This window comes from Molossus molossus, unplaced genomic scaffold (genome assembly GCF_014108415.1).
Source record: "Molossus molossus isolate mMolMol1 unplaced genomic scaffold, mMolMol1.p scaffold_m16_p_3, whole genome shotgun sequence".
Classification (NCBI taxonomy): domain Eukaryota; kingdom Metazoa; phylum Chordata; class Mammalia; order Chiroptera; family Molossidae; genus Molossus; species Molossus molossus.
Window position 1 is genome coordinate 39,009,981 of NW_023425366.1, and position 25,044 is coordinate 39,035,024.

The following is a 25,044-nucleotide window of genomic DNA, read 5'->3' on the forward strand; positions in this document are numbered from 1 at the left end:
TACGTGACTCGGGGGCAAGCCACTCATGTGCTATCTTATTTAAAAGTTGTATTAAGGGGGTTCCCCATAAGGCAAGTTGCCTGAGAGACAGCACAGCTGTCAGGGAGCCGGCTTCCCTGTCCAGCAGCCTGGGCTGACAGTCTCGCTCCAGTGAGCAAAGCACTGCAACAGGGCATACGGTGATTTTACCTCCGCAAGACCCAGCCCGATGACCCATTTTCCCTACAGATGCCACCAAACCAAGCAGAAAGGGGGAGAAAATGGGGTCAATCCCGTTTCTAGTGACTAAATAATGACATAATAGGATTATTCATGTGATCTAGATTATAAACTGAAAAGTGATAGTATGGAATGGATAGAATGAGATCCAAAAATAAACAATGCCAGGTGATAACTTCCTTTCTTTCTGATACTGCTTTCTCCACTGGGTGCCTGTGCTCTCAGCATAACAATATGCAAAACACAGCGCAGCCTTGGTCCTCAGCAATTGCAGTTAGAGCATGCTCAACAGTAGGGTCACATTCCATAGTCACAATATACATAAAAATGTCAAAGAATCTTGCCCCCACCCTTTTCCGGATGACGGAGAAAAGCAGGCAACTGTGAGGTTTTACAACAGAGAATGCTTTGTTAACTCTGTTGACATTTGGCAAATGAATTACTGGTTGCCTCATGGCAGCAAAATCTTTATTTCTGAAAAAAAGATGCTGCGATTAGTCAGTGTCTTTTCCTCTGAAAATAAACAATAGTTTTGCCAAAGGGAAATGTATCATGATTTGTAAGATACCTCCATATTTAAATAAAATAAAAAATATTAAGACTTTTCTTTAGTTACAATCATCTTCATAAATTAATTATTCAGGAATAGATTGTTAGTAGACAAATTAATTGTATGCTACAACTTGTTCTGGTAGCATCTTTGTTAATTTCATCATTCAATCTCTCCTTCCCCAAATTCAGTTGCCATACATAGTATATTATTCATCCCTGCAGCAGGATGTAAACAATATTGAAAAAAAAATGTATTTATTTCATCATCTATGTTTTTATTCCTCTGAAAAAGACTTTTTAGTTCTAAGGAATGTCTGTTTTATAAATTTCTGATAAAACCAAATTATTTTATATTATTCTTTAAGATTTAGCTTTTATAGAATCTCTTCTCTACATCTTTCTTGATGTATTTTTAAGCTAATCCATATTGATTGCTGATACTATCTTTTTCATTTTACAGAATAACTAAGTGAATCAAGAACTAAGAGAGAGAACTAATGTAATTTCCAAAACAAGATTTGGTTAATATATGTTTTTTTTTAAAAAAATAAACTTTAAGGAGTTTGACCATTTAAAGGAGATAAATTATTTTTCCACCATCTGAAAATCATGTCCTCCAAGGCACCGTCACTTACCAAGGCATGGTGTCACTGCAATGCTGAATGCACAAATGCTTAATCAATAAATAAGTAAATGCGAGAATGAACAAATCAACAGGAAAACGAATGTGGGCACTTTTCTTTCATTAATAAGGCAAGCTAATTCAACCAAAGGCAGAAATCAGAATCTACTGGTGTATTTAACACATAGTCACTCCAGGTTTTGTCTGAAATAAATAGAAAAATGCACACTAAAACAGCTGACTTTCAAGCTCCGATAAAGCAAGCACAAAGCTGTTGCAATGCAGGAAGCATGACTGATGCTATGCAGGAAGCCACGACTCCCTCTTTCAGTCGCCAGCACACAATACTTGGCCAGACTGCAGAGGATACCGTGAAGGTCTCCACCATTCATGTTTAGTTGGGTCACCCTCCTCTTGTTTGTCAATCCTTGATTCACCCAGATGCTCACCCTAGTCCTTTTTTTTCCTGTTATGTGGATTGGTTTGTATAAAACATTTGGAAATGTTGTAGAATAAGAACTAAACAATGTCTTTTTTGAAATGATACCTTGGCTCTTAAAGATAGGAGGACAGACATTACCCTAATAACTAAAAATGATGTCAAACTGGGCAGATGGCAAGAACATGGGATGTATTGCACTGACCACCTCACAGTGCAGGATAATCCACACAAAGAAGCCCCTGGTCTTCCCATCACTTGTCAGAGGAGTACCTAGAAAATACATTTCTGCTTGTTTACATTGAGACATATTTTCAATAGAAAAATTAATCAGTACACAGAGTAAAAATCTTCCAAATTCAGCCTTGTTTCATCTCAGATTCCTGAACCTGTAGCCATCCCCTCTCCAAAGTCAGAACTATTGCCATTGTCTTGTGTGCACATGCAGGAAAAATGAGTCTTCGTATATTTTCATAAATGGGAATGCTGTGCCTTAACTTTTCCGTTTAAAAATACACCTATACTAAGCTAACAATGATGCAGTTATTTGATAGATTTTTTTTCCAGTGGTAAAAAAGAGTGGGAATACAGCCACTTTGGAAAACAGTAAAATAGAGTTATCATTTGACCCAGCATTTCCTCTTCTAAGTATATTCCCAGCAGAAATGAAAATATGTGCCCATACAAAAGCATTTACATAAATATTCATAGCAGCATAGCTTGTATTAGCCAAGAGGTGAAATAACCCAAATGTCTATGAACTGATGAATGAATACACACTATCTGGTTTAGCCACATAATGGAATACTATTTACCCATAAAAAAGGAATAAAATGCTAATACACAATATAGATGAATCTTAAAAACATTATACTAAGTAAAAGAAGCTAATTATGAAAGACCAGAGAGTTTTATTATTCTAATTATATGGAATATTCAGAATAGGCACACTTATAGGGACAAAAAGTAGATTAGTAGTTGCTAAGGGCTAAGAGTGAGGTAGGTGATGGGAAAATAGGAGGGTGATACTACAGGACACTTGGTTTCCTCTAGGGTGATAATGTTCTAAAGTTGATTGTGATGATGGTTGCACAACTGTGTGAATATACTAAAAATCAATGAATTGTATACTTCCAATGGGTTCATTGTATGGTATGTGAATTATATCTTACAAAAAATACCCCCCAAAAGAGCAGAAAGCATCTTCATGTACCAACATACCGTCAAGTGGAAAAATACAAGCTGCAGAACAGTGAAAGTGTAGAGTATGCTTCTTGTGTGAAAAGGGGGGCATAAATAGAATTTATTCATTGTTTGCATTTACCTAAGCTCTAAGGGATGTACAAAGGAAACTAATAAAAAGTGGATAGCTGTGATTAGGAGCATCATCTTTTCAAATTATAACAATAATAATAATAGTAAACATCACCTGGAGAAACCTCCGTACCAGCACTTAAGAGATCTTCCTCACAGTTGCATAATATTCTATTACCATTGTACTTAAATTATTCAATCAACCCCATACTGATTGACATTTAAGCTATTTCTAGTCTTCTAATTACAAAAACTGCTACAGAACATTTTTTTACATATATTTTTGTATTTATACACAACCATATAGGTAAATTTTTCAAAAATGAAGTTGCTACATTAAAGATAAATAATATAATATATCCATAAAGTAATGCAACAGAAGAATACTCCTTCAATATGTTAATTGCTGTAGCAGCTGTTAAACTCCAATAGAGTTTAATTGCAATTACTGAGCAATATGCATGTCTCTGAAAAAAATTAAATGAACATTTAAGATTTACCCATTCTCTGTCATGATGGCATTAAAGACGAAGCACAATAAGCTCTTTTTAAAAGAAATTCAGACAAAAAACCCAAACGGTTTATTCTATGTAAGCTCAGGAACTCGAGAAAAACAAGCCTATTTTTAATAGGCATGAATTTATTTGAATTTATTATGTAGTTTCCCAAATTCCGTGCACATTTAAATTGACCTTTCAAGCCTCAAAGTAGGAGTCTCAGAGCAAAAGGATGAAGAGAATCTGTTTCAATTAAGATAAACATCAACTGCCAAGACCCGATTAGACTACTTGAATTCCAAGAAGACAAAACCGTCATCAAAAGAAATGCAAAGCATCAGAGGCAGCAATAAACTTGATAAAATTTAACTGTGTGAAGTTTTGATGGTGCAGAGATATTTGTAAGTGTTCATGGAACACAGGGTTATGTTAGGATATATTCCTTTCTTTTCTTCCTTCCATCTTCCTGGCTCATTTTGGAGTTGTTTTGGCATGGTTCTATTTAGCTGCATTATCACCTCTACTTAAATGAACATATCTGGGCAGAGTAAACTCTGTTATTTATTATGGTCAAGGAATCGTAGAGATTAACTAACAAAATATTGTGGATGGAATTATATATATATATATATATATATATATATATATATATATATGAATTTTGGCTTTCCAAAAGAATTAGGATGTGATATATTTCACACTAAAATTTTAATTTACTTAATTTTGGTTGATATTATTGCTTCTGCCATTTTTTGTTCTTTTATAATCTATAAACTACTAAAGAACTTAGAGGATGAACATACGATGATGGTTGTGAAGATGATCAGTGATGGATTTGAGTTAATACAGGCCAAAACTCTACTTGCTGTTCAAAGATGACAGAACGCATCCATGAACCACTTAAGGGTAGCCAGGGAAAAGAATACTATGTATCTCTGAAACAGTCTTGCCTATCAGAACCTCTGTCTTCTGGACCATTCATCTTGTCACAGTGGGCACACTGTACTACCAGCTGAAGGCTAACATTATATCCTTTGGGACAATTACTATAGCCAGTCGGTGTAACCATTTTTTTTTTTTTTTACACACACATATATCTACTAACTCATTACATTTTGAACTCAAGTCTTAACTAAATTTAGTCCATAGAGGCATTAGAACTTGGAAATCTATGTACCCATAGCAAAGGTTTCCTGGTGGAAACTGCTACCTAAAAGCAAAGTAAATTTACCAATGGAAAACACTTTTTTAAAGAGTGATCACAGGGTTAAATAGTTCTTAGTGATTTCTGAAATTCTTTTTCTTCCTTGACTGGGAGAGGCACCAAAAAGCAGAGATTTCTTTAGCCTAAAAAAAATACCTTTCAAGTCAAGCAAGTCAAAGCTTAGCAAGCTCTTAGACTTTAACTAAAGAAGATGGATTTGCAGCAGCATAGCATCCTCAGGGCACTTTTCCTCCAGAAGGCTCTCCTCTTCTACCGAGGTGAACTTCACTTTCTCCGACCTTGGCCCACCAGGGTTCTCAGGAACACACTCGAGCACCGGAAGTTGGGTCAGATACACATCGAAACAACCAGCCAAAGTTCAACACTGAGGACAAATAGCGGGGGATCCATTATTTCAGGATTTGCAATTTTCCACTGGAAATCTGAATGTGAGGGCCATATAAATGCAAGGTCTTTAGAGAGCATTCTTTCATTTATTTTCTTTTTTAAATGACTCAAAAAGGTGGTCTTCTTTTTTGTTCTTCACGTCTGCTGGATATTCAGGTCCTTTGTACCTGCTGTAATAGGGTTCCTTTAGTTCTCAATTTCCCTGACTAGCCCAATTATAGTGCATTTCCAGGAAACAAACACACACACACACACACACACACACACACACACCCCTCTGTCCTTTCTGTATCCTCTTCATTGCATCTATCAGATTGGAAGTCTTTTATTCATTTAGTTATTTTTGCTAAGTAAGCTCCACGAAAGGGGGAGGCACCACTGTAACCCCAGTGTTTAGCACAAGAGACTAAATATATATTTGTCCATATAGAAATATATAGAAACTACCTTATACAAAACTGTAGATAAGTATCCTAAACAAAAATCTTGTTGAACTATTTTCTATTTTAAAGAAGCATATCTATCTCTGTTGTCTCATGGCATCACTGTAGGCTACTATTAAAATAAAAATAATTCATGTATATTTAAGAACTAAATCTAAAGTAACATATCTCCATATACTATAACATTTAGAAAATTATATATATATATATATATATATATATATATATTTAAGAAGGCAAGCCCTGGCCGGTTTGGCTCAGCGGTTACAGCGTCCGCCTGCGGTCCGGAGAGACCCGGGTTCGGTTCCCGCTAAGGGCATGTACCTTGGTTGCAGTTTGTCCCCGGCCCTGGTTGGTCGTGCGGGTGGCAGCCACTCGATGTGTCCCTTTCACATCGATGTTTCCCTCTCTCTCTCTTCCTCTCTCTCCCTCCCACAATGTCTGTACAAAAAATGGAAAAATGTCCTCGGATGAGGATTAAAAAAAAAAAAAAAAAAAAAGAAGGCTATGTCAAGGAAGTTTCCAGTCTAGCTTTAGCTAGAAGTGAAGTTGATTTGTTCCATATTCATGTAAATTTTTATCACAGAATTATAAGTTTAGATTAAGCCAAGATTATTTGTATCAGCCTTTAAATTAAACAATAATTAAGTTTTGCCCAGAGGTGTCATGGCATTTTCTCAGTAACATTTCCATTATTATTTCACATGTAAAAGATGTTATATGAAGATCATATTTGTATCATATTATATACCACTGTAAATGGCTAAAATTCTTATATCCTCAAATAGTAACTTGTATCAGAGACTACCCTGAATCAAAACTAACATGAAAGCATATGCAAGAAAATGTCAATAGGTGTTTTTGCCTCCTAATAATAATAAACTGGCTAATATTTATTTGATTTGCTAGGTACCAGGCATTGTGCCAAGAAAGCACTTTCCATGTATTCTTTTATTTAACCTTCAGAGGAACCCATGGGCTGTTTTTCCCCTTGTCCAAGATCACACAACTTGTACGTGGAAAAGCCTGGTTTTGAACTCAACCTGACGTCAGGAGCCACATCATGTCTCCTCTACATGATGATGGCAATTCCAAATTGCTCCTGAATTTCAATAGCTCAACTCTATGATGTTTCCCTTTGGCCTAAAAAAAAAAGGAAAGAAAGAAAAAATACTTTGAATGTAGTCAAGCAAATAAGGTGATATCAAAATGATATCAAGGTTTACAACTACCTATTAACTTTTCCAAAGAACAGAAAGAATATATCTGTCTACAAAAACACACAGAACATGATTATTTGCCCTGCTCCTGGTGTAAAGCATACACGTATTACATCAAACTTTCTAAGTGTTTTTTATTTCCGTCTGTAAAATGGTTAAAAGGTTTCTTAGATAACTGACAAAGAAAGAACTCATTTCTTTTCAAGATTACAGATTAAATATCATTACATGCAACATAACTCTCTACCTACCTATCTACCTCCTAGTAAAAGCAACTGAGTTACTCAGAGTCTCTCCACAAATCTTTCTTAAATCACCAGACTTATTCTCAGGGATCAGCCCTATTTTCTTTCTTTTAATTTTGTAAGTATTTTTTTTTTCTTTATTGATTTTAGACAGAGAAGAAGGGAGAGGTAGAGAGAGATAGAAACATTGATGAGAGAGAGCATCGATTGACTGCCTCCTGCATGCCCCGCACTGGGGATTTAGCCCACAACCTGGGCATGTGCCCTGACCGGGAATTGAACTGGTGACCTCTTGGTGCATAGGGGGTCAACGCTCAACCACTGAGCCATACTGGCCAGACGGGATCAGCCCTATTTTCTATATTCCTCTTAGTCACAACTCACATAAGAAATATCTTCTCCTCACCAGTATGTATGAATTTATTCAGGAAGCTATTCTAAGTCAGAAAATACTAGACTTGAGAACAAACTTTATAGATGTTTTCATGGACTTCACTTTCTTTCCTACCAAATTTTATTGGAATTCACAAGTTTCAACATGAGTTAATATCAAGGCATTACCTTTTCTTTTAGCTGACTACCTGAATCTACCCTATCTCAGCCAAAACAGATTGTTAACCATTTAAAAAGATTGTCCTGAGAGTCTTCTTTCCTTTTTCTCTTCAAAAACGTTAAATTTCTAAATTTGGGCACTAATGAATATAGAAAACCAAAGAAGACTTTAAAGCAATTTTTTATTCAGAAATATTTCAGAAGTCACAAAGGTATTCATTTGGTATTCAATTAAGTCTTGCCTTGAAAGCTAGAACATTTTTATATGAATTTGAAATTTACAGGGTAGGTTACACCTATGCAATACATAGGAAGCAACTGAATGAACATAAAATGCCTAGAGAGATTGGCACCAAGAGAATTTGGTATTTTAAATATTTTGGGAAGCCAAAATTTGCATGTGTAGGTTTGTAGTCTGCATTATTTCTAATATACAAATGATGTAAATTATGGAAACAAAAGTGTTTCGTGCTTTGAACACATTATCTAGTTTATTGAAATAAGTTATCTAAAGCTTTTATTCATGTATTGGAAATGTAGGCAACAATTTTTAGCTATTAAGAAATAACATATGGGTTGAATTTAAAAGAATAAAACTCTGTGTTTTACATATGAAATTATCAACAATTTATAAAAGCAAATGACCAACAGACCAGAAATAGTTGAAAAACAAACAAAACAAAACAAAACTTCAAAAGCTAGTTACTTAAGAAGGGTATAAAGCTGTGAGAAAGGGGAGATTCAAGTTAGAAATTAATTTAAAATTTACTTAAAATATTTTTTCTTTTCTTTCTTTTTTTGAGAAATCAGCTGACAGTCTTATGGGAACTCCCTTGTAGGTAACTAACTGCTTTTCTCTTGTTGTCTTTTTTTTTTTTTTTTATCCTCACCTGAGGACATTTTTCCATTTTTTATTCAGATAGAGCAGGAGGGAGAGAGAGAGAAACATCGATGTGAAAGGGACACATCGAGTGGCCGCCACCCACATGACCTAGCCAGGGCCGGGGACAAACTGCAGCCAAGGTACATGCCCTTAACGGGAACCGAACCTGAGTCTCTGTGGACCGCAGGCCGACGCTCTAACTGCTGAGACAAACCGGCCAGGGCTAAAATTTACTTAAAATCTTATAAGTAAAGTTTATAAACAAAATCTTACAGTTGTTCTGACTACTGGTTTAAGTTTATAAAAGTTGCTCATGCAGTTACCCACAATATTTACTTAAGAGGCAGAATACACTAAGTGGGGTGGCTTCTTAAGTCAAACTGAATCAAAACTAGTCTTATAGAACTGGAGCTGTTATAATTGCATAAAAATGCCAGTAGTCTCAATGTGTGTCTGGGAATCATATAATAATGTGGTTCAGCATGCCAAGTCTGAAAATAATTTGACATTTTGCTGGCAAACAAGTTTTCTACTGTTGTAATCATTAGGGTAAATCCTTTACACTGAACCACAATGGCACATGAATGCCATTTTCTTCTGATTTTCTGCATGAAAACCAGTTTTAACATTTTTTTTTTAAACAGTTATTTCAAAGGTTTCTATTAGATCCCGCTTATATAAAATAGCCTTACTGAGGGCAACGCATTTATAGCCAAGGCTTATGCATGATGCCTTTCTTTTAAGGTCAGGAACAAACAAGGATGCCCACTCTGCCACTTTTATTTAAGATAGTATTTATTCAACCTAGCCAAAGCAATCAGACAAGAAAAAAGAAATGAGACATCCAAATTGGAAAGAAAGAAGTAAAACTGTCACTATTTGCAGCGGAAATAAAATTATTTATAGAGAACCCTAAACATTGCATCAAAAAAACACCAAAAAAAACTGTTAGAACTAATAAATAAAAAAAAATTGCAAGTAGTTGCAAAATACAAAATCAAAATACAAAAATCTGTTGCATTTCTATAAACTAAAAACAAACTATCAGAAAGAGAAATAAAGATAAGAACCCCATTTACAACCATACCAAAAAGCATAAAATAACTATGAAAGGCCCATATATTGAAAACTTTAAGACATTAATGAAAGAAACTAAAGACGACACAAATAAATGAAAGATATACCATGCTTATGGGTTTGAAAGAATCAATATCGTTAAAATGTCCATATTACCCAAAGCAACCTACAAATTCAGTGCAATCCCCATCAAAATTCAATAGCACGTTTCAAAGAAATAGAACAAATAATCCTAAAATTTATGGAGCCACACAAAACACCAAATAACCAAAGCAATCTTGAGAAAGAACAAAGCTGGAACAAGGCATCATGCTCCCTGGTTTCAAACCATATTACAAAGCAATGGTAACTAACACAGTATGGTATTGGCATAAAAACAGACACATAGATTAATGGAATAGGATAGAGAACTCTGAAATAAATCTGTGCATATATGATCAAATAATTTATGACAAAGGAGCCAAGAATATTCAATGGGGAAAGGACAGTCTCTTTAATAAATAGTGTTGGGGAAATGGAACAGCCACATGCAAAAGGATGACATTATTTTACACCATATACAAAAACTAACTCAAAATGGATTAAAAATTTGACTGTATGAACTGAAACCATAAAACTTTTAAAAAAACAAAGGCAGTAAGCTCCTTGACATAGGGTTTGACAATGCTTTTTAAAATCTGACACCAAAAAGCAAAAGAACCAAAAATATATCATACTAAAAAGCTTTTGCACAGAAATAAAAACACATCAACAAAATTAAAAGACACCCCATTAAATGAAGAAAACATTTCCAAAGCTTATATTTGATAAGGAGTTAATATCCAAAATATATTTAAAAACTCATACAATTCATTAGCAAAACAAACAAACAATCTGATAAAAAAATGGGCAGATCTGAATAGACGTTTCCAAAGAAGACATACAGATGGCCAATAGGTACATAAAAAAGATGCTCAGGCCTTGGCTGGTTTGGCTCAGCGGTTAGAGCATCAGCCTGTGGACCAAAGGGTCTCAGGTTCACTTCTGGTCAAGGGCACATGCCTTGGTTGTGGTTCGAACCCTGGCCCTGGTCGAGGTCATGCACGAGGCAACCAAATGATGTGTCTCTCTCATATAGATGTTTCTTCCCCCCACCCCCCAAACACTCTATCTGAAAATCAATGGAAAAATATCCTTGGGTGAAGATTAAAAAATTCTCAGTATCATTAATCATCAAGAAAATCCAAATCAAAACCACAATGAGATATTACCTCACACGTTAGAATGGTCATTATCAAATGACAAGAACTACTGAGTGTTGGTGAAGATATGGAGAAGAGAATACCCTTGTGCACTGATTGCAGCGCTATTTACAATAGCCAAATACAAACATAACCTAAGTGTCCATCGATGGATGAATGAATAAAGAAATTGTGATAGTGACACTCACACACACACACACACACACACACACACACGAATGTTATTCATCTGTAAATAATGAAACCTTGCCATTTGCAACAGCATGGATGGACCTGGAGGTCATTATGCTAAGTGAAATAAGTCAGAGACAGTAAAAGAAAAATACTGTTTGATCTTACATGTGAAAACTCAACAAACAAGCAAACAACCCGCCTCCAAAATCAAGCTCATAGATATAGAAAACAAATTAATGGTTGCCAGAGGCAGAGGGCAGGGGTAGAGGAGAAATAGGTGAAGGGAGTCAAAAGGTAAAACAAAACAAAACATACACACACTAAAAAAAACAACAACCCATAAAACCTCATTACCTAGATATTAATAACACTTTAGATATATCATCCAGACATTTTTACACACAGAGATATTTATGCACAGAATATTAACATTTTTAAAGTATTAATAAAATAAACAAATATGACTGCACTCAACCATGATAATGGTAAAATGAGCTTATTTAGAGAGCTGGCAAACAAGCTAGTAGCAGTTACTTGTGGAAAGAAAAAGTTTATTTCTATTGTTAGTGAAATAGAGCCCCCAAACATTTTCCAAAATGTAACCAGGACCTATAAAAATAAAAGTATCCTGAAGATTACCTAGAAAGAAAGACATTTAGCAAGAAGTTAAATTAATCAAATATAAATTTTGAGTTATTTTTGTTTAAAATTCACTTCTTTCCAGGTATTTTTCTGATGTTCCTTTCCTATAAATACATAAAATTTTCCTAGTTCATGTATTTTATGTTTAAAAATTAAAGACTAAATTCATCCAAATAAAAAAGAAACCTATTGTTTTTAAGGTTTGTTTAAATATAACAAATTTAAATAATTAACTTGGCTGACATGGCCTTATTAGAAGTGACTAAATAAATAAATTATTTAGAATAAAAACATCAGTGTAGCCCAGGGAAAATATTTTGCTATAAAAAAAAAGTCAAATATTCCAGATTTATTTCATATAACCCCACCCTAAATATAAGTAATGAGGTGTTTAAATTATTCTGTTCACCACTGGATTTCTGCAAGCAACAACAAAAACACTTAAAAACAAACAAACAAACAAACACAAAAACAACTATAAATGTACTTTCTTACCATGAAAATAAAAAAATATCCCAGGGATATAGTAGTAGGTAAAACTAGAACTCCTCTGTCCCACAGAAATATTTTAGAAGCCACTAGACTGGAAATTTTTATGAAGGTAAAGAGTATATATTTAATCATTGTCTCATTAACAACCAGCAGGGTCCCTGGGGCAAAACTGGTTTAACACACATTGTTAAACAAAGCAATGAATAATGTACCTTTATTTTTGCAACTAATAGAGAAGCTACACAAAAATGAAAAAAAAAATTAAAAAACCACACACACACAAACTCTTGCTTAAGGACTACATATTTTAAGCTACAGGGTCTGATTAAATGGTCAAGTGGTTTGAAAATGTTTTTGAACAACACTAAAAACAAATCATATCCTGTATTATTACGGATTAGATCTTAATTTTTTAGCATTCTAAAATACTTAAGTCTACAGTGTGGTAAAGCTAAAAGCTAACTTAATAATGGGGAATGCTAACCCTAACTTTGGAGATCAGAGCTCAACTCCATTTGTTAGGGCTCCAGGAAAAACTTGACTCTTAGATTCAGCATCACAGCTGTGAAATTTACCAGATGTGACAGCTATGTTGGACTTTCAAATGCTCATGTTGAAGCTGGAGTGAGCTTGAAATGGTGGTCTTAGCACTTATCTCCAACAGGTCTCTCACTGAACAAAATAATAATCATCTCATTGAAAAAGTCAGGTCAACCGTGTTAGCTGTGGAGATCAGAGCTCAACTCCATTTGTTAGGGCTCCAGGAAAAACTTGACTCTTAGATTCAGCATCACAGCTGTGAAATTTACCAGATGTGACAGCTATGTTGGACTTTCAAATGCTCATGTTGAAGCTGGAGTGAGCTTGAAATGGTGGTCTTAGCACTTATCTCCAACAGGTCTCTCACTGAACAAAATAATAATCATCTCATTGAAAAAGTCAGGTCAACCGTGTTAGCTGGATGGTTAACATGTGCAACACACATTAGCATTTCTGAAGGCACCATTCATTACAAGTTGATGGTACTGAGGTGAGTTGCTCAGGCAAGCAGAAAATGTTGAAAAATACCGGGAAGTGTAGATTCTAGTAAGTGAGACACATATCTGGGGACAAGTGTTGGGACCAGAATTACCAGTGCAGGTGGTAAAGGAAGGGTGAAGGTCACAGGAACCAGGCAGAAGTCCCCCCAATGTTACATCTCCTTGTCATAGATGATAAATCCTGTCTCTACTACTTACCCAGTAAAATCCCTAGCAGAGAATCATCTATTGGAAGAAAATTATAAAGTAAGGTCTTCTTTTGGTACAACAAATTGTACCATTCTCACTGTTCTTCTCCATGCAACAGACAGATGTTGAGTACAGATGATGGAAAAGGCACTATGCTGGGCACAGGGATACAAAGATACCCAGACTAATTCTTTTGTTATTTACATGAGAAAGATCTTAGAATTATGGAGAAATTTCATGTGTATTATTGGTAAATGGTATGATCTGATGCCTATGTGTATAAAATAATTTCCTAATTATAACAACACCTTTATAAAGGCATGTTTGCTAATAGCAGGTTTGCTTTTTTGTGTGTGTTTTATATTACCATAGAAACACTTGCTGATTCATATACAACTAGATTCAATTTTTTACAGCAGGACTCAGATTAACAATTGGGACTATTTTTTCCAAGCAAGAGACTCACAAAATCCTTAGTGGTCCAATTTTTTCTGCTCCCAGTGTGCTTAACTCCACCCTCAAGCACACATTTTAACCCAATGTACAGTTGTTAATTATAATACTCTAATACTTTCAACACATTTTCTTTGGTAACTACTCATACTAAAAGAAGTAGATACCAGACACTATGGAATGCTAATTGTCTGCTGTCACTAAGCTACTGCATTCTCTACATTTCAAGTCACTATGCTTTACAGCTAAGCCTGAGGCAATGCCCCAGGCCGTAGGAACGGATCTAACCAGATCTCACTTTTTGCCTAGCGTGGCAAGGTACACTGAACAAAAGTCCTCTCCAGGCTGGGGCCGGGTAGGAAGCATGAGACACAGCTATGGAGATAACAATCTGTGAATTACATAACCAAGAATGCACGTCAGGACTGGAGGAGCAGGGGATCTGGAGAAGGTCTGGCAGAGAGATCACAGCAAAACTGAACCACCAGGTAGCCCCCAGCAGGAAGGGTATGTGGGGGACACAGATGTACCCAGGGATAATGCCCAAGCCCTAGACCCTTCCTTTCAGATTAAACCCCTGCCTAGGACTGTTTCTCCAGAGGATTCTGATCAATTTTCATTAAGTAAATAAGAGGCATTTCAGCTTTGAATCCACTGCTTCTTTTTCTGCCACCTTCTCTATGTAGTTTACTTCTTTGACCCACCTGAACAGAAGTATGTCTGCTTTGAATCATGTATTAATGAGATGTATCCAGAATACCTAGCTTTGTATAAATGCTCAGTTCTGAGATGTGCCCCAGAAGACTGCCTTATGGAAAAGAAGGCCTTAAAGATTAAATCAGTTTTCACATTTATATTTCTTGGTCATTTAAAAAGTCTTACTAATATACAAACTTGAAAAATGCATAGTACAAAGTAACATTTCCTGGGTACTCAAAGAAGTCAGGCATTGTGCTAAGAACCAGGTTTATTAACTCATTTGACATACTAATCTATATATCATAGCTAAAGGTAACATTTTATAATTTTTTTTTTAATCCTCACCTGAGGACATTTTTGCATTTATCTTCAGATAGAGCTGGAGGGAGAGAGGGGGGAAGAGAGAGAGAGAAACACCGATGTGAGAGAAACACATCGACTGGTTGCCACCCACACAACCTCAACCGGGGCTGGGGACAAACTGCAACCAAAGTACGTGCCCTTAGCGGGAATCGAACCCAGGACTCTCTGGTCCGCAGGCCGAGGCTCTAACCACTGAGGGGCAACATTTTATGATTTTTAAAAGTACACGAATACATGAAATTATCTTATTTGCCAAGCAACCTTAGGTAAGTTTACTTTAGTAGGTCTCAGTTTCCTTATCTGTATAATGAGGAATAATAATAAAGCCTCACAGACTTTATGATGAGGACCCAATGGGATAATTCTTGTCAAATGCACAGCCTAGGGCCGGCCACATAGTATACACCCAGTAAATAGCAATTGTCATTATTTTTACTTCTGTTGAAAGCTATCTTGGAAGAACAGAGAGGAACAAAATTAGAATTTTAGGACATGAATTTACCTACTTAAAGAACTATGTGACTTCGTCAAGTTTAATGATCAGAGTTCAGTTGTCTGGGACAGGACTTCAGTAAAAACAATGTCTTGAATTTCTGTCAGGAGATTGCAAAGGTGTCATCCTCCACACTTCTTTGCACAACCCTCCAGTACAAGTTTTTGAGAATTCTCAAAAAAATGATAGAATTGTTATGGTATTAGTTAACTCCACAGACATAAATTTAAGAAATATATTAATGTCCCATACCAATTATAATAGACCTGCTTTCATGCATTTGCCTGACAGATTACGCTTCAGCTTGCTGGTTGACCTCAAACTCCATTTTTGATTTTTAAAAAATATTTATTCAACAAAACCCTTTGCCACATAAGCATTGGCACTGTTTCTAACAATTTTTCTTAACCCTACTTGACCAGAAGTCTTAAAGACTAGCAAAACTTGTTCCATTTTCAAAATGGGGTCAGGAGTGGGGAGATTAGATTATAGGTTATTCTCTGTGGTCCTTTCCATTTCAAAGATTTTATGGTTCTATGCACTGGCCAGATGCCAGAGAGGAAGAAGACAGTGCAGTTCCCAGTCTGACTGGAGAGAGCGTCAATAAACTGAACATGTCAGGAACCAGCTCGATCCCTCAAGAACAGAGCTGTGTCAAAGTCCATTTTCTACTTCTTGATACATCTCTGGTCCGTGGTCAAGGGCCTATATACAAATCTTGAGGAAGAAAGCAGACAAACACAGAAAGTAAACATGTTCTTGAGATGCACGCGGTTAAAAGGAAAAACTTGAACAATCTAGAATAGGAAGGAAAAGTATATGTAGCTGACTACTTTTCGGAGTACTAGAGGAGAACCATGTGTGGCCCAAGTAGTTTAGAAAATAGAGAAAAGCATATAAAACAAGAACAACAGTAATTACAAATGTGGGATTTAGACCACGTTGTTTTCTTCAGCTCCATGATGGGTAAGCGATGTGACTTCAGTTTTACCATATAAAGCTGTTTCGAGGACAAAATGAGCTAAATAGTGTAAAGCACCAAGTGCAATGTCTAACAAAAAGGAAATGCTCAAACGATTGTAGCCATCATCATTCCAATAGTTACAATTCAGACTACCGCTCCACCCTGAGTAGCCGCTCTCCTAGCTAGCTGGTGGTCCAGTTGCCAGTTACTCAATGTTCTTTGACAAAATTGTAGTATCAGAGGAAAGGTCACAGCAATGGCTACAACGCTATTGCTTAAAAGTTGACATATTTTGCAATAATTTAACCTACCTAAAAGGGTATTTGTCATATAAATTCCTTGACACAGAGATAAAAGTCTGTGCCACACTGCAATGGAATGAGATCCTAGATGGTCGAAAAGATTATTTTCTGTATTTCATATATGTGAATATTTCATGTTTAGGAATTTAAAGAAATTGGATTTCTCATCTTGTATTTTAAACAGGAAGGAGAATTAGGTACAATGGGAATACTCTTCTGTGCGAAGCCTGAACACAATGACATACTGAAACTATGTTTTATGAAACATTTATTTTAACAAGTCACACTGGTGTCATCTACTTTACAATTCAAAATGAGTATTTTACACTGTGAAAGAAAAAAGATCATGAAGTCACTTACTAGCAGCTTTCAAATATCATAAAGGAGAAGCTACTTATCTGATTCACTATCTCTATATCTACTGATAACTAGAAAGAAATGGGTTAAAATTTAAGCAAGAGAGATTAGTATCAGATATAAACAAAACACCTTAATTGTACGGGTTGTAAAGCATCAGGACCATTTTCTATAAGGAAGTGTTGGAAGGTGCAATGCTGGTGTGCATAAATTCTACATCGAGTTTCTAATTTTCCAATTTCTTGTTCTCCCTCATGGGTAGTAGAGAGAAATGGAAGGACTTGCAGTTGATTCCCTTAATCCTTTAGCAGAAGTTCTTAGAGCTGAGATAAGGGCAGGGGGGTTGTCTTCTACATTCACATCCATTAATGGTGGCCTTTGCCTAGAAGGTGCAATGTGAGTAGACAGAGTAGGGTGCTAGATGGTGGATCTCTGATTTGAAATGGGCCTGAGTTCTTCCACACTGACTCCCCCTCTGATCTTCCCTCTTTCTCCTCTAGCTACACTTCGTCGGCTCTTCCCCACAATCTTTCTTCTTTCCTTCATTTTTTTTCTAACTTTTATTCTCAAGAGCAGCTTCCCCAATTCACATCCTCACCCATCACCCATAATGCTCCTAGGACAGCCAAACCCATCAGAAGGCTGAGGCTGGATAATAAATCCATATACATTTTATTTACCCTGTTATGCTAAGAAACTACATTCATAGGTTCCAGGATTCTCCCTATTCTCTCTTCTTCTGAAGTACTTTCTAGTTTAGGCCTAAGGACCACACAGCAAGACATTTCGAGAACTAAGACATATCACAGACACAGCTTTCTATTAGTCATCTTTACATGGTTACATTTACTAGTACCTCACTCCAGCTCACTGTCCTTGTGCCCCTGTGGTACCCCAGCCCTTCCAGTAGGCCCTGACCTCTCGATAGGTTTGGTGCTTTTGGCTAGAGGATACCTTACTTCTATCCATTTTTAAATATATCCTCCATCTCTGCTTTACTTCTTGAGAAGTTGGATAATTTCTGGAGGAGCTCCTAAGAAAACCTGTGCTGTTTTAAAATTAAGACTGTGCTTTCTTTGTGAGTATTATCAACCTAGTTGAGATCCTCCAGGTCTCATTCTTGTTACCTTTCTCCAGGTTTTAATGAGTCTATATGATTTTGAAATATGTTTTTATTGATTTGTTAAAGCGAGAGGAAGGGAGAGAGAAATAGAAACATCGATGTGAGAGAAAAACATCGATCAGCTGCTTCCTGCATGCCCCGTACTGGGGATTGTGCCAGCAACCTGGGCATGTGCCCTGACCGGGAATCGAACCGGGATCTCTCAGTCCATGGGACGATACTCAATCCACTGAGCCACACTGGCCAAGTCTATATGTTTAATAATAATTATTACTCAGAATATCTATACAGATCTTCCAGGCATCTTTCCTTAAGGAAAACCTCATTAACATTTTTCCTCTTTAGTTTCATCTTAGAATCTACTTTTCTCAGTCTTGCTGGTGACAGTCGGATGGATCAATGACTAACCATTCCTATACCCATGATTACATTCATGTCCTCATTCTTTCTGATTTAATATAATGCACTATATGATTAGAATGACTGATAGAGGGACTAAAAAGCGAGCTATTCCTTTATCCCTGCTGAAAGGCAAGTTTCAGTGATGGGGCCAAAACCATGGTGTGCCCAGATCAATGGGGAAGTTACAGGTAGGACCAAGTGTTGCTGCACACATAACTACAGACAATTTTATTAATGTGTAGTCTGTATAGTGCAATGCCACCAAGGAATGTTGCATGGGGCAATGTCCTATAAACTTTATTCACCATTGACATGATAGAAAAAAAACATAGGTTGACAACTCCATTTTGAAATAACCAAACTAGCCCGTCTGGTGTGGCTCAGTGGATTGAGTGTCAGTCCCATGGACTGAGAGGTCCCAGTTACAGGCAGGGCACATACATGCCCAGGTTGTGGGCTTGATCCCCACTGGGGGCATGCAGGGGATGGCTGATCAATGTTTCTCTCGCACACTGATGTTTCTCTCTCTCACTTCCACTCTCTCTCGAAAATCAATGAAAACACATTTTAAAAAAAGAAAAGAAAAGAAATACCCAAACTAAAGAAGCCACCTTTCTTCTGAAGAATGCAATACCAATTCAGCATTTCTTTATCAACTGCCATACTGAATTCCTGACATGTCAGCTAGGCATATAGTATTATTTAATGAGCGAAGATTTTCTGGTCCAAAACAAGCATAAAACAAATTTGTAAAAAATAAGATGGAAAATAAAATGAATGTTTCTTTTCTTTTCTTTTTTTAAAATTAAGGTGGCTTAACTATTATAACTCTTCTGTTATTTTTCAGAAATGAGAATTGTCCCATCACTTTAAAGTCTTTCAAAGTAGAAATATTTGGACCATTCTTATTGAATTTCCCAGGAAGTGTAAGTAGCAGAAAATTTATCCCAGTCCACGTAGGGATAGAGAAAACACAAATGACTCTCTATTGTGGGGCAGCTCTACAGAGTGTAGAACTATAAGGGACCGGAGTAGTTTCTTAGCTTAGTGTTTCTCAAACAATATTTCTTAGAACTCTAGAACTCTCTAGAGGTACTGCAAGGACCAAAATTGGGTTTGGGGGTGGGGGTAAAGGTGCAAACTCAGTGGCTGTTCTATTGTTATATTTTTACTTATATATTTCATATATATGTAGTTTAAAAAATTATCTCTATATGTCAAATATACAAATAATTTTTTTTCATTTGTTTGTTAATCCTTACCCAAGGATATTTTTCCATTGATTTTTAGAGAGCAGAAGAGGGGAAGAGGAGGGAGAGAGAAACATCAATGTGAGAGAGACACATCAATTGGTTGTCTCTTGCACATACCCTACCCAGAGCCAGGAATGGAAACTACAACGCAAGTATGTGCCTTTGACCAGGAATCGCACCTGTGACCCTTTGGTGCTCGGGCTGATGCTCTAACCACTAAGCCACACCAGCCAGGGCTATACATATAATTTTAAATCTTTCATATATACTCATCTATATTAGCATTTCATTTGTAAAAATCACTCCACTGAAAAAAAAAACATGCTTGAAATTCACTGATCCATGTCAACTTTATTTTACAGGAGAGTAAACCTGACTATAGAGAGACTAGATGACTTCTCCAGGGACACAAAGTAAGTTGGGAATAGGGTGGACAAAGGGCTTTTTTCAAGGAATCTCATAATTTTATAACTTTAAAGAGTATAACTACCTGAAATCCACTCTGTGCTCCCCTAGTTATATATTAAATAATTCTCAAGGTATCTTTACCACTTCTAAACACTATGTATCTCTAGGTCTATTATATAACAGCTGTGATACAAACTTAGGTAATTGGATAAAGAAATTTATTACATGGTAAAAACTCTGAATCACCCTTGAAAGCAGTCACTTAGCTAAGATCGTCACAGTGTATATTGAACAGGTAGAAAGCATGCAAATTCCATTTGTTTTCACCTTTATAAAAGCCTCTAAGATAAAACGTATAGGACAGAATATTTTTCAAAGCTTACTCAAAACACTGTGAAACCTAATACAAAACCTTACAAGAGCTTGTAGAGAACAAAGTTAAACTTGTTAACATAACTGGAAAGATGATCAATTCAAAACTGGGAGGCACTGGCCGTTTGTTCTTTATTTCTCTATAACAGGAACAGATGACCTTGTCTGCTACCAGTGGAGAACACACTGGCCTGGGGTCTAAAGCAACAAGACTCTTTCAGTCAATTTCAACATCTAACATCAGTTCTAAACTTCGTAGGCAATCAGACCTCTAAAACAACTTTCAATTGATTTCTTTTGTCACTCAATATCCAACCAAATATTTTAATGCATTTAGGCATAGTCACAAGATGGACAGTATTACAGTGATTTAAAAAATCACAATTGTATAGACAGTATAGGGAGGCAACAGGTTGCAGTATAAAGAACACTGTCTTTGGAACAGACTGACTTGGGTCCTAATCCCAGCCTTTTGTGGCAGTAAAATGGCCTTGCCCATGTTATTTCATCTCTTAAACTCATTTTCTTGCCTTCAAATGTGGATTAACAACTCCTTCAACGTTGTCATCAAACTAAATAAGCTATTATATCTAAAATTCTTCTCAGAGTTCTCATTCATAAAAGACACTCAATAAAATTAAAGCTAAAAGTATTATTATTAGAAAAGTAGAGAAATGCTGATATATAAAATGAAGAACCACAGCACAGAAATAGTATTTACAACTGCTTGAGATAGGTAAGTTAAGTAGAAAAATGAAAATAGTTGAGGATAGAAGATGAGTAATTTTCCCACGAAATATTAATGCTGTTATATCTTTTTTTTTCTGTTATAAAAGTAGTAGGTTGAGTCTAATCAATGCTTTTCACTGTGATCAGGAAGCCAAAATAAGAATTCTCAGCCGTCTGAATTTTTACAGCCTTAAGAGGAAAGAGTTATTAAAAACAAAACAAAATATTTTTTGATCTGAGCAGCAACATTATTCAAAAAATTGTTTTGTTTATTTACCCTACTGTATTTTGGACATTGAGCAAAGTGTTTTTTTTACCAGATATATAGATATCTACACATAGAAAGATGACGTTGCTAATGCACATGGTAGTTATAGTTTTAATATATTTAAACTTTCATGAATAATAGTTGCTTGATGAAAAACTTATATGCAATAGGAAAGTACAATGACAAGAAGAAAGCCTCCCCTACTTCCATTCCTGCTATTTTTACCCTAAAAGGTAACCAACCACTTGGTAGGAAAAGAGCCGTATAGACTTTTTTCCTACATCTATAAACCTAAGTAAAATCTTCATATTTAATAGTGTTTTAAAAGGCAACAGTCGTATTTCAGACAGCAGCATCTCTTTCCCACCAGATTACATAATGACCATCTTAAATGTTCATTACAAGTAGATGGCAAATAATGAATGTCTGACAGCAGAAAAGAACAAAATCCAGTTTCCTTGACCAAAATTCTCTTCATATTTTTATTTGGAAGGCTAATAATTTTTAAATTTAAACTAAACCACATCTGTCTTAATTAGATTAATGAGAAGTATTCCTGGGATTTGTCTGTAAATGATAAATTCCTGTAATAGTCTAGTATTGTTATAATATATAACTGCTGACTAAATCTAAATTTAAGACATGTAAAATTCAAATATTTTTGAAAATGTAACTCCCTCATTTTTTCTTGTATAGAATTTAAAGGTCAACTATTGTTACTGAACCAACTGAATTAGAATGGCAAACAATGACCCAAATCAGTAAATTTGTTAATTTTATTAACTTTATGAGCATAAGAAAATACATATGTTATGTTTTTCTCAATTTTACACATGTAGATTTTTAAAGAAAAGCTAAAGGATAAGTATCATAATCGTATTCTGCTAGATCCTGGCACATAGTAGGTACTTAATACCAGTAAAATAAATGTAAATAATTTAATATATATGCTTATTATATAATACTTTAAATTTGTGACAAATATAAAACAAGGAAATGAATAGATTAACTTCAAGATTTTTATTTCATTTTCTTTTATATTTATTTTATTTTATTTTTGTTACAGATGTTTCTCCTTTTTTTACCCCATTGACACCCTATTTCATTTTTTGAAATTTGTAATCTTTTAACTATAAGTACGGCTTGCTTTTAAGTAGATGAATTAAGAAAAAGGGTATGTAAATTCCTTTTAAAAATATGACTATCTCATAGGATTTAATCAAGGCTGTAAACAAGTAAGTGTAGATTGATTTTTCTGATATTGATTTGATAGAAGCAGATAGGAAAAAGTAAAGGAGAAGTAATATGAAGTCCTGAATTCTCACAGAAGCCAGTTAGCAAATCTCCAAAGGTAGCATCTGACTTGGAGACATCAGAGAGAAAGTAGAAGGTGTGGAGAAAGTGGGCCAATGGAACAGAAAATAGATACATAAGAAGAATTAAGATGGCAAAGCCAAAAGATAGGTCCCAAAGTATTCTGAAGTCCAAAATGAAATTGAATCATCCGAAAAATGGATCAATTTTTAAATCAGCAGGTCTCTCTCAGGGGAAGTCAACTGTTAAAACAATGAAGTGGACTTTGGTGTTTGAAAAGAAATGGAAGTTGGGGGGATTGGGTTGCTGAGATGTTAGAACAGGAAAGGTGTTAAGGAGAAGTCACTGTTCTGGGTCCTGTATCTGCAGAGGCACAGGGAGAGAATGGGCTACTATTTTTTTTAATTGAGTAGATATATATAATGAATTCATACACACATATATTTCCCCTATATCCCTAATCTATAAAATTTAGAACCTACATAGACTTTATTATATATACATATAAATAAATAAATGTGTATATAGTATTTGAGAGAGAAAAGGGATAGTAAAATGGTAAAACTTTAATTACATGAATTACAATCTCAGGCCAAGTAGTTTAGAGGCAGCAGTGATATATCCAATCCATTATATTATTAATAAGTCACATGTACGATGAATAATGGGAAAGGTTTCTGTAGTATACAGTTAAATCTAGAAATCATTAGCATAGCGACATTTATTTCTTACATAAAAAACATTCTGACCCCAACACTACACAAAATATTTACAACAATATGTAACAATATACACATTCACAAATTAATATTTTTAAAAACCCATTTTGAATTTTGGCCCTATTTATTTATGAAAATAGCTTACACAATTTGGAATCATAAAATATAACAGTTGTGGATAAAAATAGACTATGACAATCTCAGAGGAGTAGAGGATGTCAATTTTACTAGTCTTCTGAAGTGAACTACTTATTGCTGATTAAACCCTGAATTTAAAAATAAATCTCCTGACAATTTAGGCAGAAAGGAAGATAGGTTGGTTAAATACTGTTTATTCAAGTATCAAATCTTGTTTTCACATAGGTAGAATAGAAATCACAAATGAATAAAATTCACTTTTTAAAATAAATTTTTATATACCTATTTACATTAGTTATATTATATATTAATTAATATAAGGATTCTAAGTATTCCCAAGTATTTATTGTCTGACATAAAAGAACCATACAAATTTATTTGTAGATGTAATTTTTTCTTTAAATAAACTCAAGGAGGAAGTTATTACATGTATTCTTTTATAAGGAATCACAAGTGACATAAGAGACAAAAATCTACATTTATAATTTATTAAGACTCACAGAAATACTATTAAAAGGACAATTCTTGATTCGAGTCCACTGTAAAACACTAGTGCAGTAACCACATTAGTGTGTGCTAAATTCCTGATGCAAATAATTTGAGTATTTAGACATGTGTTTACCTGTTCATAAAATACATAATATATTCTGCCTGTCTGCTTCTGCTTCCATCTTATCCTAACCACCTGGCCTCAACCACTGCTTTTATTTCCCCCATCTGAAGCATGATTACTTCCACTTCAAAGAGGTAATCTTAGTTATTTACAATCACTAAGATAAAATAAGATTAACCTCTGAAATAGCCATACAAGTATTTTGTAACTAGCTATATTAGACACAAAAGTTACTTTGTTGGAAAAATATTCCCTAAGGATAATATGCTTATAAGCATATCAAATCAATATAGGGGAAACAGTACAATAAAACAGTGGAATACACTGAAATTAAAATATTTTCATTAAGGTGAAAACACTAAAATTACCAAGAAAAAAACATAGATACCAGGAAATATTATTAACAAAATAAAACATAGAAGATAAGTGAATGATAAGCAACTTGATATATATTTAGCCACACAGTTAAATTCAAGTTGGTCATATGATGAAAATATATGACATTCACAATTTCTCTAACACAACTGTGCTAAAAGCCACGGTATTACTTCTAAAGACAATGACAAAGACTGTCAACTACCAACCTGCTTGCAAGAAAGATGAGCAAATAAGCAACCAAAT

At 35.1% G+C, this 25,044-nt stretch overlaps 1 protein-coding gene across 4 annotated transcripts in view; it reads right to left on the minus strand.

The window, feature by feature from the left end:
• PDE4D (phosphodiesterase 4D) overlaps nucleotides 1-25,044 on the minus strand; it is an 849,054-nt gene that overhangs the window by 237,751 nt on the left and 586,259 nt on the right. Inside the window, exon 1 of one of the 4 annotated variants that reach the window (XM_036278946.1) lies at nucleotides 5,004-5,229. The exons of the other annotated variants lie outside the window; for them this stretch is intronic. The gene's annotated coding sequence lies outside the window, so the exon portion shown is untranslated. Of the gene's footprint in view, nucleotides 1-5,003; nucleotides 5,230-25,044 lie in introns of those variants that run through there. 4 annotated transcript variants of the gene reach the window in all.